Source organism: Falco cherrug, unplaced genomic scaffold (genome assembly GCF_023634085.1).
Source record: "Falco cherrug isolate bFalChe1 unplaced genomic scaffold, bFalChe1.pri scaffold_31, whole genome shotgun sequence".
NCBI lineage: Eukaryota > Metazoa > Chordata > Aves > Falconiformes > Falconidae > Falco > Falco cherrug.
In genome coordinates, this window is record NW_026599468.1 from 732,796 (window position 1) to 741,523 (window position 8,728).

Sequence of the window (8,728 nt, forward strand, 5' to 3'; positions counted from 1 at the left end):
CTTTCAGCTGCCTACCGGAGCAATGTAAAAACTACCAGGAGAACTCCTGTCTGGCACCTTCCCCGGTGGAGTTGTGCATGGGGTGTGTTCGGAACATTTTGTCACCAGCCGAGTCCAAAAATTCAGCGGTTCCCCATCTCAGCCCAGAAAGCAGGTAGAACAACTTTTGTGGTGTCTTTCAGCTGCCTACCAAGGTAGTGTAAAAACTACCAAGAGAACTCCTGCCTGGCACCTTCCCCGGTGGAGTTGTGCATGGGGTGTGTTTGGAACATTTTGTCACCGGCCGAGTCCAAAATTCAGCGGTTCCCCATCTCAGCCCAGAAAGCAGGTAGAACAACTTTTGTGGTGCCTTTCAGGTGCCTACCAAGGTAGTGTAAAAACTACTAAGAGAACTCCTGTCTGGCACCTTCCCCGGTGGAGTTGTGCATGGGGTGTCTTTGGAACATTTTGTCACTGGCCGAGTCCAAAATTCAGCGGTTGCCCATCTCAGCCCAGAAAGCAGGTAGAACAACTTTTGTGGTGTCTTTCAGATGCCTACCGGAGCAATGTAAAAACTACCAGGAGAACTCCTGTCTGGCACCTTCCCCGGTGGAGTTGTGCATGGGGTGTGTTTGGAACATTTTGTCACCAGCCGAGTCCAAAAATTCAGCGGTTCCCCATCTCAGCCCAGAAAGCAGGTAGAACAACTTTTGTGGTGCCTTTCAAATGCCTACCAAGGTAGTGTAAAAACTACCAAGAGAACTCCTGCCTGGCACCTTCCCCGGTGGAGTTGTGCATGGGGTGTGTTTGGAACATTTTGTCACTGGCCGAGTCCAAAATTCAGCGGTTCCCCATCTCAGCCCAGAAAGCAGGTAGAACAACTTTTGTGGTGCCTTTCAGCTCCCTACCAAGGTAGTGTAAAAACTACCAGGGAACTCCTGTCTGGCACCTTCCCCGGTGGAGTTGTGCATGGGGTGTCTTTGGAACATTTTGTCACCGGCCGACTCCAAAATTCAGCGGTTCCCCATCTCAGCCCAGAAAGCAGGTAGAACAACTTTTGTGCTGCCTTGCAGCTCCCTACCAAGGTAGTGTAAAAACTACTAAGAGAACTCCTGTCTGGAACCTTCCCCGGTGGAGTTGTGCAGGGGGTGTGTTTGGAACATTTTGTCACCGGCCGACTCCAAAATTCAGCGGTTCCCCATCTCAGCCCAGAAAGCAGGTAGAACAACTTTTGTGGTGTCTTTCAGATGCCTACCAGAGCAATGTAAAAACTACCAGGAGAACTCCTGTCTGGCACCTTCCCCGGTGGAGTTGTGCATGGGGTGTGTTTGGAACATTTTGTCACCAGCCGACTCCAAAATTCAGCGGTTCCCCATCTCAGCCCAGAAAGCAGGTAGAACAACTTTTGCGGTGCCTTTCAGGTGCCTACCAAGGTAGTGTAAAAACTATTAAGAGAACTCCTGCCTGGCACCTTCCCCGGTGGAGTTGTGCATGGGGTGTGTTTGGAACATTTTGTCACTGGCCCAGTCCAAAATTCAGCGGTTCCCCATCTCAGCCCAGAAAGCAGGTAGAACAACTTTTGTGGTGTCTTTCAGATGCCTACCGGAGCAATGTAAAAACTACCAGGAGAACTCCTGTCTGGCACCTTCCCCGGTGGAGTTGTGCATGGGGTGTGTTTGGAACATTTTGTCACCAGCCGACTCCAAAATTCAGCGGATCCCCATCTCAGCCCAGAAAGCAGGTAGAACAACTTTTGTGGTGCCTTTCAAATGCCTACCAAGGTAGTGTAAAAACTACCAAGAGAACTCCTGTCTGGCACCTTCCCCGGTGGAGTTGTGCAGGGGGTGTGTTTGGAACATTTTGTCACCGGCCGAGTCCAAAATTCAGCGGTTCCCCATCTCAGCCCAGAAAGCAGGTAGAACAACTTTTGTGGTGTCTTTCAGCTGCCTACCGGAGCAATGTAAAAACTACCAACAGAGCTCGTCCCTGGCACCTTCGCTAGTGGAGTTGTGCATGGGGTGTGTTTGGAACATTTTGTCACCGGCCGAGTCCAAAATTCAGCGGTTCCCCATCTCAGCCCAGAAAGCAGGTAGAACAACTTTTGTGGTGTCTTTCAGATGCCTACCGGAGCAATGTAAAAACTACCAGGAGAACTCCTGTCTGGCACCTTCCCCGGTGGAGTTGTGCATGGGGTGTGTTTGGAACATTTTGTCACCAGCCGACTCCAAAATTCAGCGTTTCCCCATCTCAGCCCAGAAAGCAGGTAGAACAACTTTTGTGGTGTCTTTCAGATGCCTACCAAGGTAGTGTAAAAACTATCAAGAGAACGCTTGTCTGGCACATTCCCCGGTGGAGTTGTGCATGGGGTGTCTTTGGAACATTTTGTCACCGGCCGAGTCCAAAATTCAGCGATTCCCCATCTCAGCCCAGAAAGCAGGTAGAACAACTTTTGTGGTGTCTTTCAGATGCCTACCGGAGCAATGTAAAAACTACCAGGAGAACTCCTGTCTGGCACCTTCCCCGGTGGAGTTGTGCAGGGGGTGTGTTTGGAACATTTTGTCACCAGCCGACTCCAAAATTCAGCGATTCCCCATCTCAGCCCGGAAAGCAGGTAGAACAACTTTTGTGGTGCCTTTCAGCTGCCTACCAAGGTAGTGTAAAAACTATTAAGAGAACTCCTGTCTGGCACCTTCCCCGGTGGAGTTGTGCATGGGGTGTGTTTGGAACATTTTGTCACCGGCCGACTCCAAAATTCAGCGGTTCCCCATCTCAGCCCAGAAAGCAGGTAGAACAACTTTTGTGGTGTCTTTCAGCTGCCTACCGGAGCAATGTAAAAACTACCAGGAGAACTCCTGTCTGGCACCTTCCCCGGTGGAGTTGTGCATGGGGTGTGTTTGGAACATTTTGTCACCAGCCGTGTCCAAAAATTCAGCGGTTCCCCATCTCAGCCCAGAAAGCAGGTAGAACAACTTTTGTGGTGTCTTTCAGCTGCCTACCAAGGTAGTGTAAAAACTACCAAGAGAACTCCTGCCTGGCACCTTCCCCGGTGGAGTTGTGCATGGGGTGTGTTTGGAACATTTTGTCACCGGCCGAGTCCAAAATTCAGCGGTTCCCCATCTCAGCCCAGAAAGCAGGTAGAACAACTTTTGTGGTGCCTTTCAGGTGCCTACCAAGGTAGTGTAAAAACTACTAAGAGAACTCCTGTCTGGCACCTTCCCCGGTGGAGTTGTGCATGGGGTGTCTTTGGAACATTTTGTCACTGGCCGAGTCCAAAATTCAGCGGTTGCCCATCTCAGCCCAGAAAGCAGGTAGAACAACTTTTGTGGTGTCTTTCAGATGCCTACCGGAGCAATGTAAAAACTACCAGGAGAACTCCTGTCTGGCACCTTCCCCGGTGGAGTTGTGCATGGGGTGTGTTTGGAACATTTTGTCACCAGCCGAGTCCAAAAATTCAGCGGTTCCCCATCTCAGCCCAGAAAGCAGGTAGAACAACTTTTGTGGTGTCTTTCAGCTGCCTACCAAGGTAGTGTAAAAACTACCAAGAGAACTCCTGCCTGGCACCTTCCCCGGTGGAGTTGTGCATGGGGTGTGTTTGGAACATTTTGTCACTGGCCGAGTCCAAAATTCAGCGTTTCCCCATCTCAGCCCAGAAAGCAGGTAGAACAACTTTTGTGGTGCCTTTCAAATGCCTACCAAGGTAGTGTAAAAACTACCAAGAGAACTCCTGCCTGGCACCTTCCCCGGTGGAGTTGTGCATGGGGTGTCTTTGGAACATTTTGTCACCGGCCGAGTCCAAAATTCAGCGATTCCCCATCTCAGGCCAGAAAGCAGGTAGAACAACTTTTGTGGTGTCCTTTTGATGCCTACCGGAGCAATGTAAAAACTACCAACAGAGCTCGTCCCTGGCACCTTCGCTAGTGGAGTTGTGCATGGGGTGTGTTTGGAACATTTTGTCACCGGCCGAGTCCAAAATTCAGCGGTTCCCCATCTCAGCCCAGAAAGCAGGTAGAACAACTTTTGTGGTGTCTTTCAGCTGCCTACCGGAGCAATGTAAAAACTACCAGGAGAACTCCTGTCTGGCACCTTCCCCGGTGGAGTTGTGCATGGGGTGTGTTTGGAACATTTTGTCACCGGCCGACTCCAAAATTCAGCGGTTCCCCATCTCAGCCCAGAAAGCAGGTAGAACAACTTTTGTGCTGCCTTGTAGCTCCCTACCAAGGTAGTGTAAAAACTACTAAGAGAACTCCTGTCTGGAACCTTCCCCGGTGGAGTTGTGCAGGGGGTGTGTTTGGAACATTTTGTCACCGGCCGACTCCAAAATTCAGCGGTTCCCCATCTCAGCCCAGAAAGCAGGTAGAACAACTTTTGTGGTGTCTTTCAGATGCCTACCAGAGCAATGTAAAAACTACCAGGAGAACTCCTGTCTGGCACCTTCCCCAGTGGAGTTGTGCATGGGGTGTGTTTGGAACATTTTGTCACCAGCCGACTCCAAAATTCAGCGGTTCCCCATCTCAGCCCAGAAAGCAGGCAGAACAACTTTTGTGGTGCCTTTCAGCTGCCTACCAAGGTAGTGTAAAAACTACCAAGAGAACTCCTGTCTGGCACCTTCCCCGGTGGAGTTGTGCATGGGGTGTGTTTGGAACATTTTGTCACCGGCCGAGTCCAAAATTCAGCGATTCCCCATCTCAGCCCAGAAAGCAGGAAGAACAACTTTTGTGGTGCCCTTTTGATGCCTACCGGAGCAATGTAAAAACTACCAAAAGAGCTCGTCCCTGGCACCTTCGCTAGTGGAGTTGTGCATGGGGTGTGTTTGGAACATTTTGTCACCGGCCGAGTCCAAAATTCAGCGATTCCCCATCTCAGCCCAGAAAGCAGGTAGAACAACTTTTGTGGTGCCTTTCAAATGCCTACCAAGGTAGTGTAAAAACTATTAAGAGAACTCCTGTCTGGCACCTTCCCCGGTGGAGTTGTGCATGGGGTGTGTTTGGAACATTTTGTCACCGGCCGAGTCCAAAATTCAGCGGTTCCCCATCTCAGCTCAGAAAGCAGGTAGAACAACTTTTGTGGTGTCTTTCAGATGCCTACCGGAGCAATGTAAAAACTACCAGGAGAACTCCTGTCTGGCACCTTCCCCGGTGGAGTTGTGCAGGGGGTGTGTTTGGAACATTTTGTCACCGGCCGAGTCCAAAATTCAGCGATTCCCCATCTCAGCCCAGAAAGCAGGTAGAACAACTTTTGTGGTGCCTTTCAGGTGCCTACCAAGGTAGTGTAAAAACTACCAGGAAAACTCCTGTCTGGCACCTTCCCCGGTGGAGTTGTGCATGGGGTGTGTTTGGAACATTTTGTCACCGGCCGAGTCCAAAATTCAGCGGTTCCCCATCTCAGCCCAGAAAGCAGGTAGAACAACTTTTGTGGTGTCTTTTAGATGCCTACCGGAGCAATGTAAAAACTACCAGGAGAACTCCTGTCTGGCACCTTCCCCGGTATAGTTGTGCAGGGGGTGTCTTTGGAACATTTTGTCACCAGCCGAGTCCAAAATTCAGCGGTTCCCCATCTCAGCCCAGAAAGCAGGTAGAACAACTTTTGTGGTGTCTTTTAGATGCCTACCAAGGTAGTGTAAAAACTACTAAGAGAACGCTTGTCTGGCACCTTCCCCGGTGGAGTTGTGCAGGGGGTGTGTTTGGAACATTTTGTCACCGGCCGAGTCCAAAATTCAGCGATTCCCCATCTCAGCCCAGAAAGCAGGTAGAACAACTTTTGTGGTGCCTTTCACGTGCCTACCAAGGTAGTGTAAAAACTACCAGGAGAACTCCTGTCTGGCACCTTCCCCGGTGGAGTTGTGCAGGGGGTGTGTTTGGAACATTTTGTCACCGGCCGACTCCAAAATTCAGCGATTCCCCATCTCAGCCCAGAAAGCAGGTAGAACAACTTTTGTGGTGTCTTTCAGATGCCTACCGGAGCAATGTAAAAACTACCAGGAGAACTCCTGTCTGGCACCTTCCCCGGTTGAGTTGTGCAGGGGGTGTGTTTGGAACATTTTGTCACCAGCTGAGTCCAAAATTCAGCGGTTCCCCATCTCAGCCCAGAAAGCAGGTAGAACAACTTTTGTGGTGTCTTTCAGATGCCTACCAAGGTAGTGCAAAAACTATCAAGAGAACTCCTGTCTGGCACCTTCCCCGGTGGAGTTGTGCATGGGGTGTGTTTGGAACATTTTGTCACCGGCCGACTCCAAAATTCAGCGGTTCCCCATCTCAGCCCAGAAAGCAGGTAGAACATCTTTTGTGGTGTCTTTTAGATGCCTACCGGAGCAATGTAAAAACTACCAGGAGAACTCCTGTCTGGCACCTTCCCCGGTATAGTTGTGCAGGGGGTGTCTTTGGAACATTTTGTCACCAGCCGAGTCCAAAATTCAGCTGTTCCCCATCTCAGCCCAGAAAGCAGGTAGAACAACTTTTGTGGTGTCTTTTAGATGCCTACCAAGGTAGTGTAAAAACTACTAAGAGAACGCTTGTCTGGCACCTTCCCCGGTGGAGTTGTGCAGGGGGTGTGTTTGGAACATTTTGTCACCGGCCGAGTCCAAAATTCAGCGATTCCCCATCTCAGCCCAGAAAGCAGGTAGAACAACTTTTGTGGTGCCTTTCACGTGCCTACCAAGGTAGTGTAAAAACTACCAGGAGAACTCCTGTCTGGCACCTTCCCCGGTGGAGTTGTGCAGGGGGTGTGTTTGGAACATTTTGTCACCGGCCGACTCCAAAATTCAGCGATTCCCCATCTCAGCCCAGAAAGCAGGTAGAACAACTTTTGTGCTGCCTTTCAGCTCCCTACCAAGGTAGTGTAAAATCTACCAGGAGAACTCCTGTCTGGCACCTTCCCCGGTGGAGTTGTGCAGGGGGTGTGTTTGGAACATTTTGTCACCAGCCGACTCCAAAATTCAGCGATTCCCCATCTCAGCCCAGAAAGCAGGTAGAACAACTTTTGTGGTGTCTTTCAGATGCCTACCAAGGTAGTGTAAAAACTACTAAGAGAACTCCTGTCTGGCACCTTCCCCGGTGGAGTTGTGCATGGGGTGTCTTTGGAACATTTTGTCACCGGCCGAGTCCAAAATTCAGCGATTCCCCATCTCAGCCCAGAAAGCAGATAGAACAACTTTTGTGGTGTCTTTCAGATGCCTACCAAGGTAGTGTAAAAACTATCAAGAGAACTCCTGTCTGGCACCTTCCCCGGTGGAGTTGTGCAGGGGGTGTGTTTGGAACATTTTGTCACCAGCCGACTCCAAAATTCAGCGGATCCCCATCTCAGCCCAGAAAGCAGGTAGAACAACTTTTGTGGTGTCTTTCAGATGCCTACCAAGGTAGTGCAAAAACTACTAAGAGAACTCCTGTCTGGCACCTTCCCCGGTGGAGTTGTGCAGGGGGTGTGTTTGGAACATTTTGTCACCAGCCGAGTCCAAAATTCAGCGGTTCCCCATCTCAGCCCAGAAAGCAGGTAGAACAACTTTTGTGGTGTCTTTTAGATGCCTACCAAGGTAGTGTAAAAACTACTAAGAGAACTCCTGTCTGGCACCTTCCCCGGTGGAGTTGTGCATGGGGTGTGTTTGGAACATTTTGTCACAAGCCGAGTCCAAAATTCAGCGATTCCCCATCTCAGCCCAGAAAGCAGATAGAACAACTTTTGTGGTGTCTTTCAGATGCCTACCGGAGCAATGTAAAAACTACCAGGAGAACTCCCGTCTGGCACCTTCCCCGGTGGAGTTGTGCAGGGGGTGTGTTTGGAACATTTTGTCACCAGCCGAGTCCAAAATTCAGCGTTTCCCCATCTCAGCCCAGAAAGCAGGTAGAACAACTTTTGTGGTGTCTTTCAGCTGCCTACCAAGGTAGTGTAAAAACTACTAAGAGAACTCCTGTCTGGCACCTTCCCCGGTGGAGTTGTGCAGGGGGTGTGTTTGGAACATTTTGTCACCGGCCGAGTCCAAAATTCAGCGGTTGCCCATCTCAGCCCAGAAAGCAGGTAGAACAACTTTTGTGGTGTCTTTCAGCTGCCTACCGGAGCAATGTAAAAACTACCAGGAGAACTCCTGTCTGGCACCTTCCCCGGTGGAGTTGTGCATGGGGTGTGTTCGGAACATTTTGTCACCAGCCGAGTCCAAAAATTCAGCGGTTCCCCATCTCAGCCTAGAAAGCAGGTAGAACAACTTTTGTGGTGCCTTTCAGCTGCCTACCAAGGTAGTGTAAAAACTACCAAGAGAACTCCTGCCTGGCACCTTCCCCGGTGGAGTTGTGCATGGGGTGTGTTTGGAACATTTTGTCACCGGCCGAGTCCAAAATTCAGCGGTTCCCCATCTCAGCCCAGAAAGCAGGTAGAACAACTTTTGTGGTGCCTTTTAGCTGCCTACCAAGGTAGTGTAAAAACTACTAAGAGAACTCCTGTCTGGCACCTTCCCCGGTGGAGTTGTGCATGGGGTGTCTTTGGAACATTTTGTCACCGGCCGACTCCAAAATTCAGCGGTTCCCCATCTCAGCCCAGAAAGCAGGTAGAACAACTTTTGTGGTGTCTTTCAGCTCCCTACCGGAGCAATGTAAAAACTACCAGGAGAACTCCTGTCTGGCACCTTCCCCGGTGGAGTTGTGCAGGGGGTGTGTTTGGAACATTTTGTCACCGGCCGAGTCCAAAATTCAGCGATTCCCCATCTCAGCCCAGAAAGCAGGTAGAACAACTTTTGTGCTGCCTTTCAGGTGCCTACCAAGGTAGT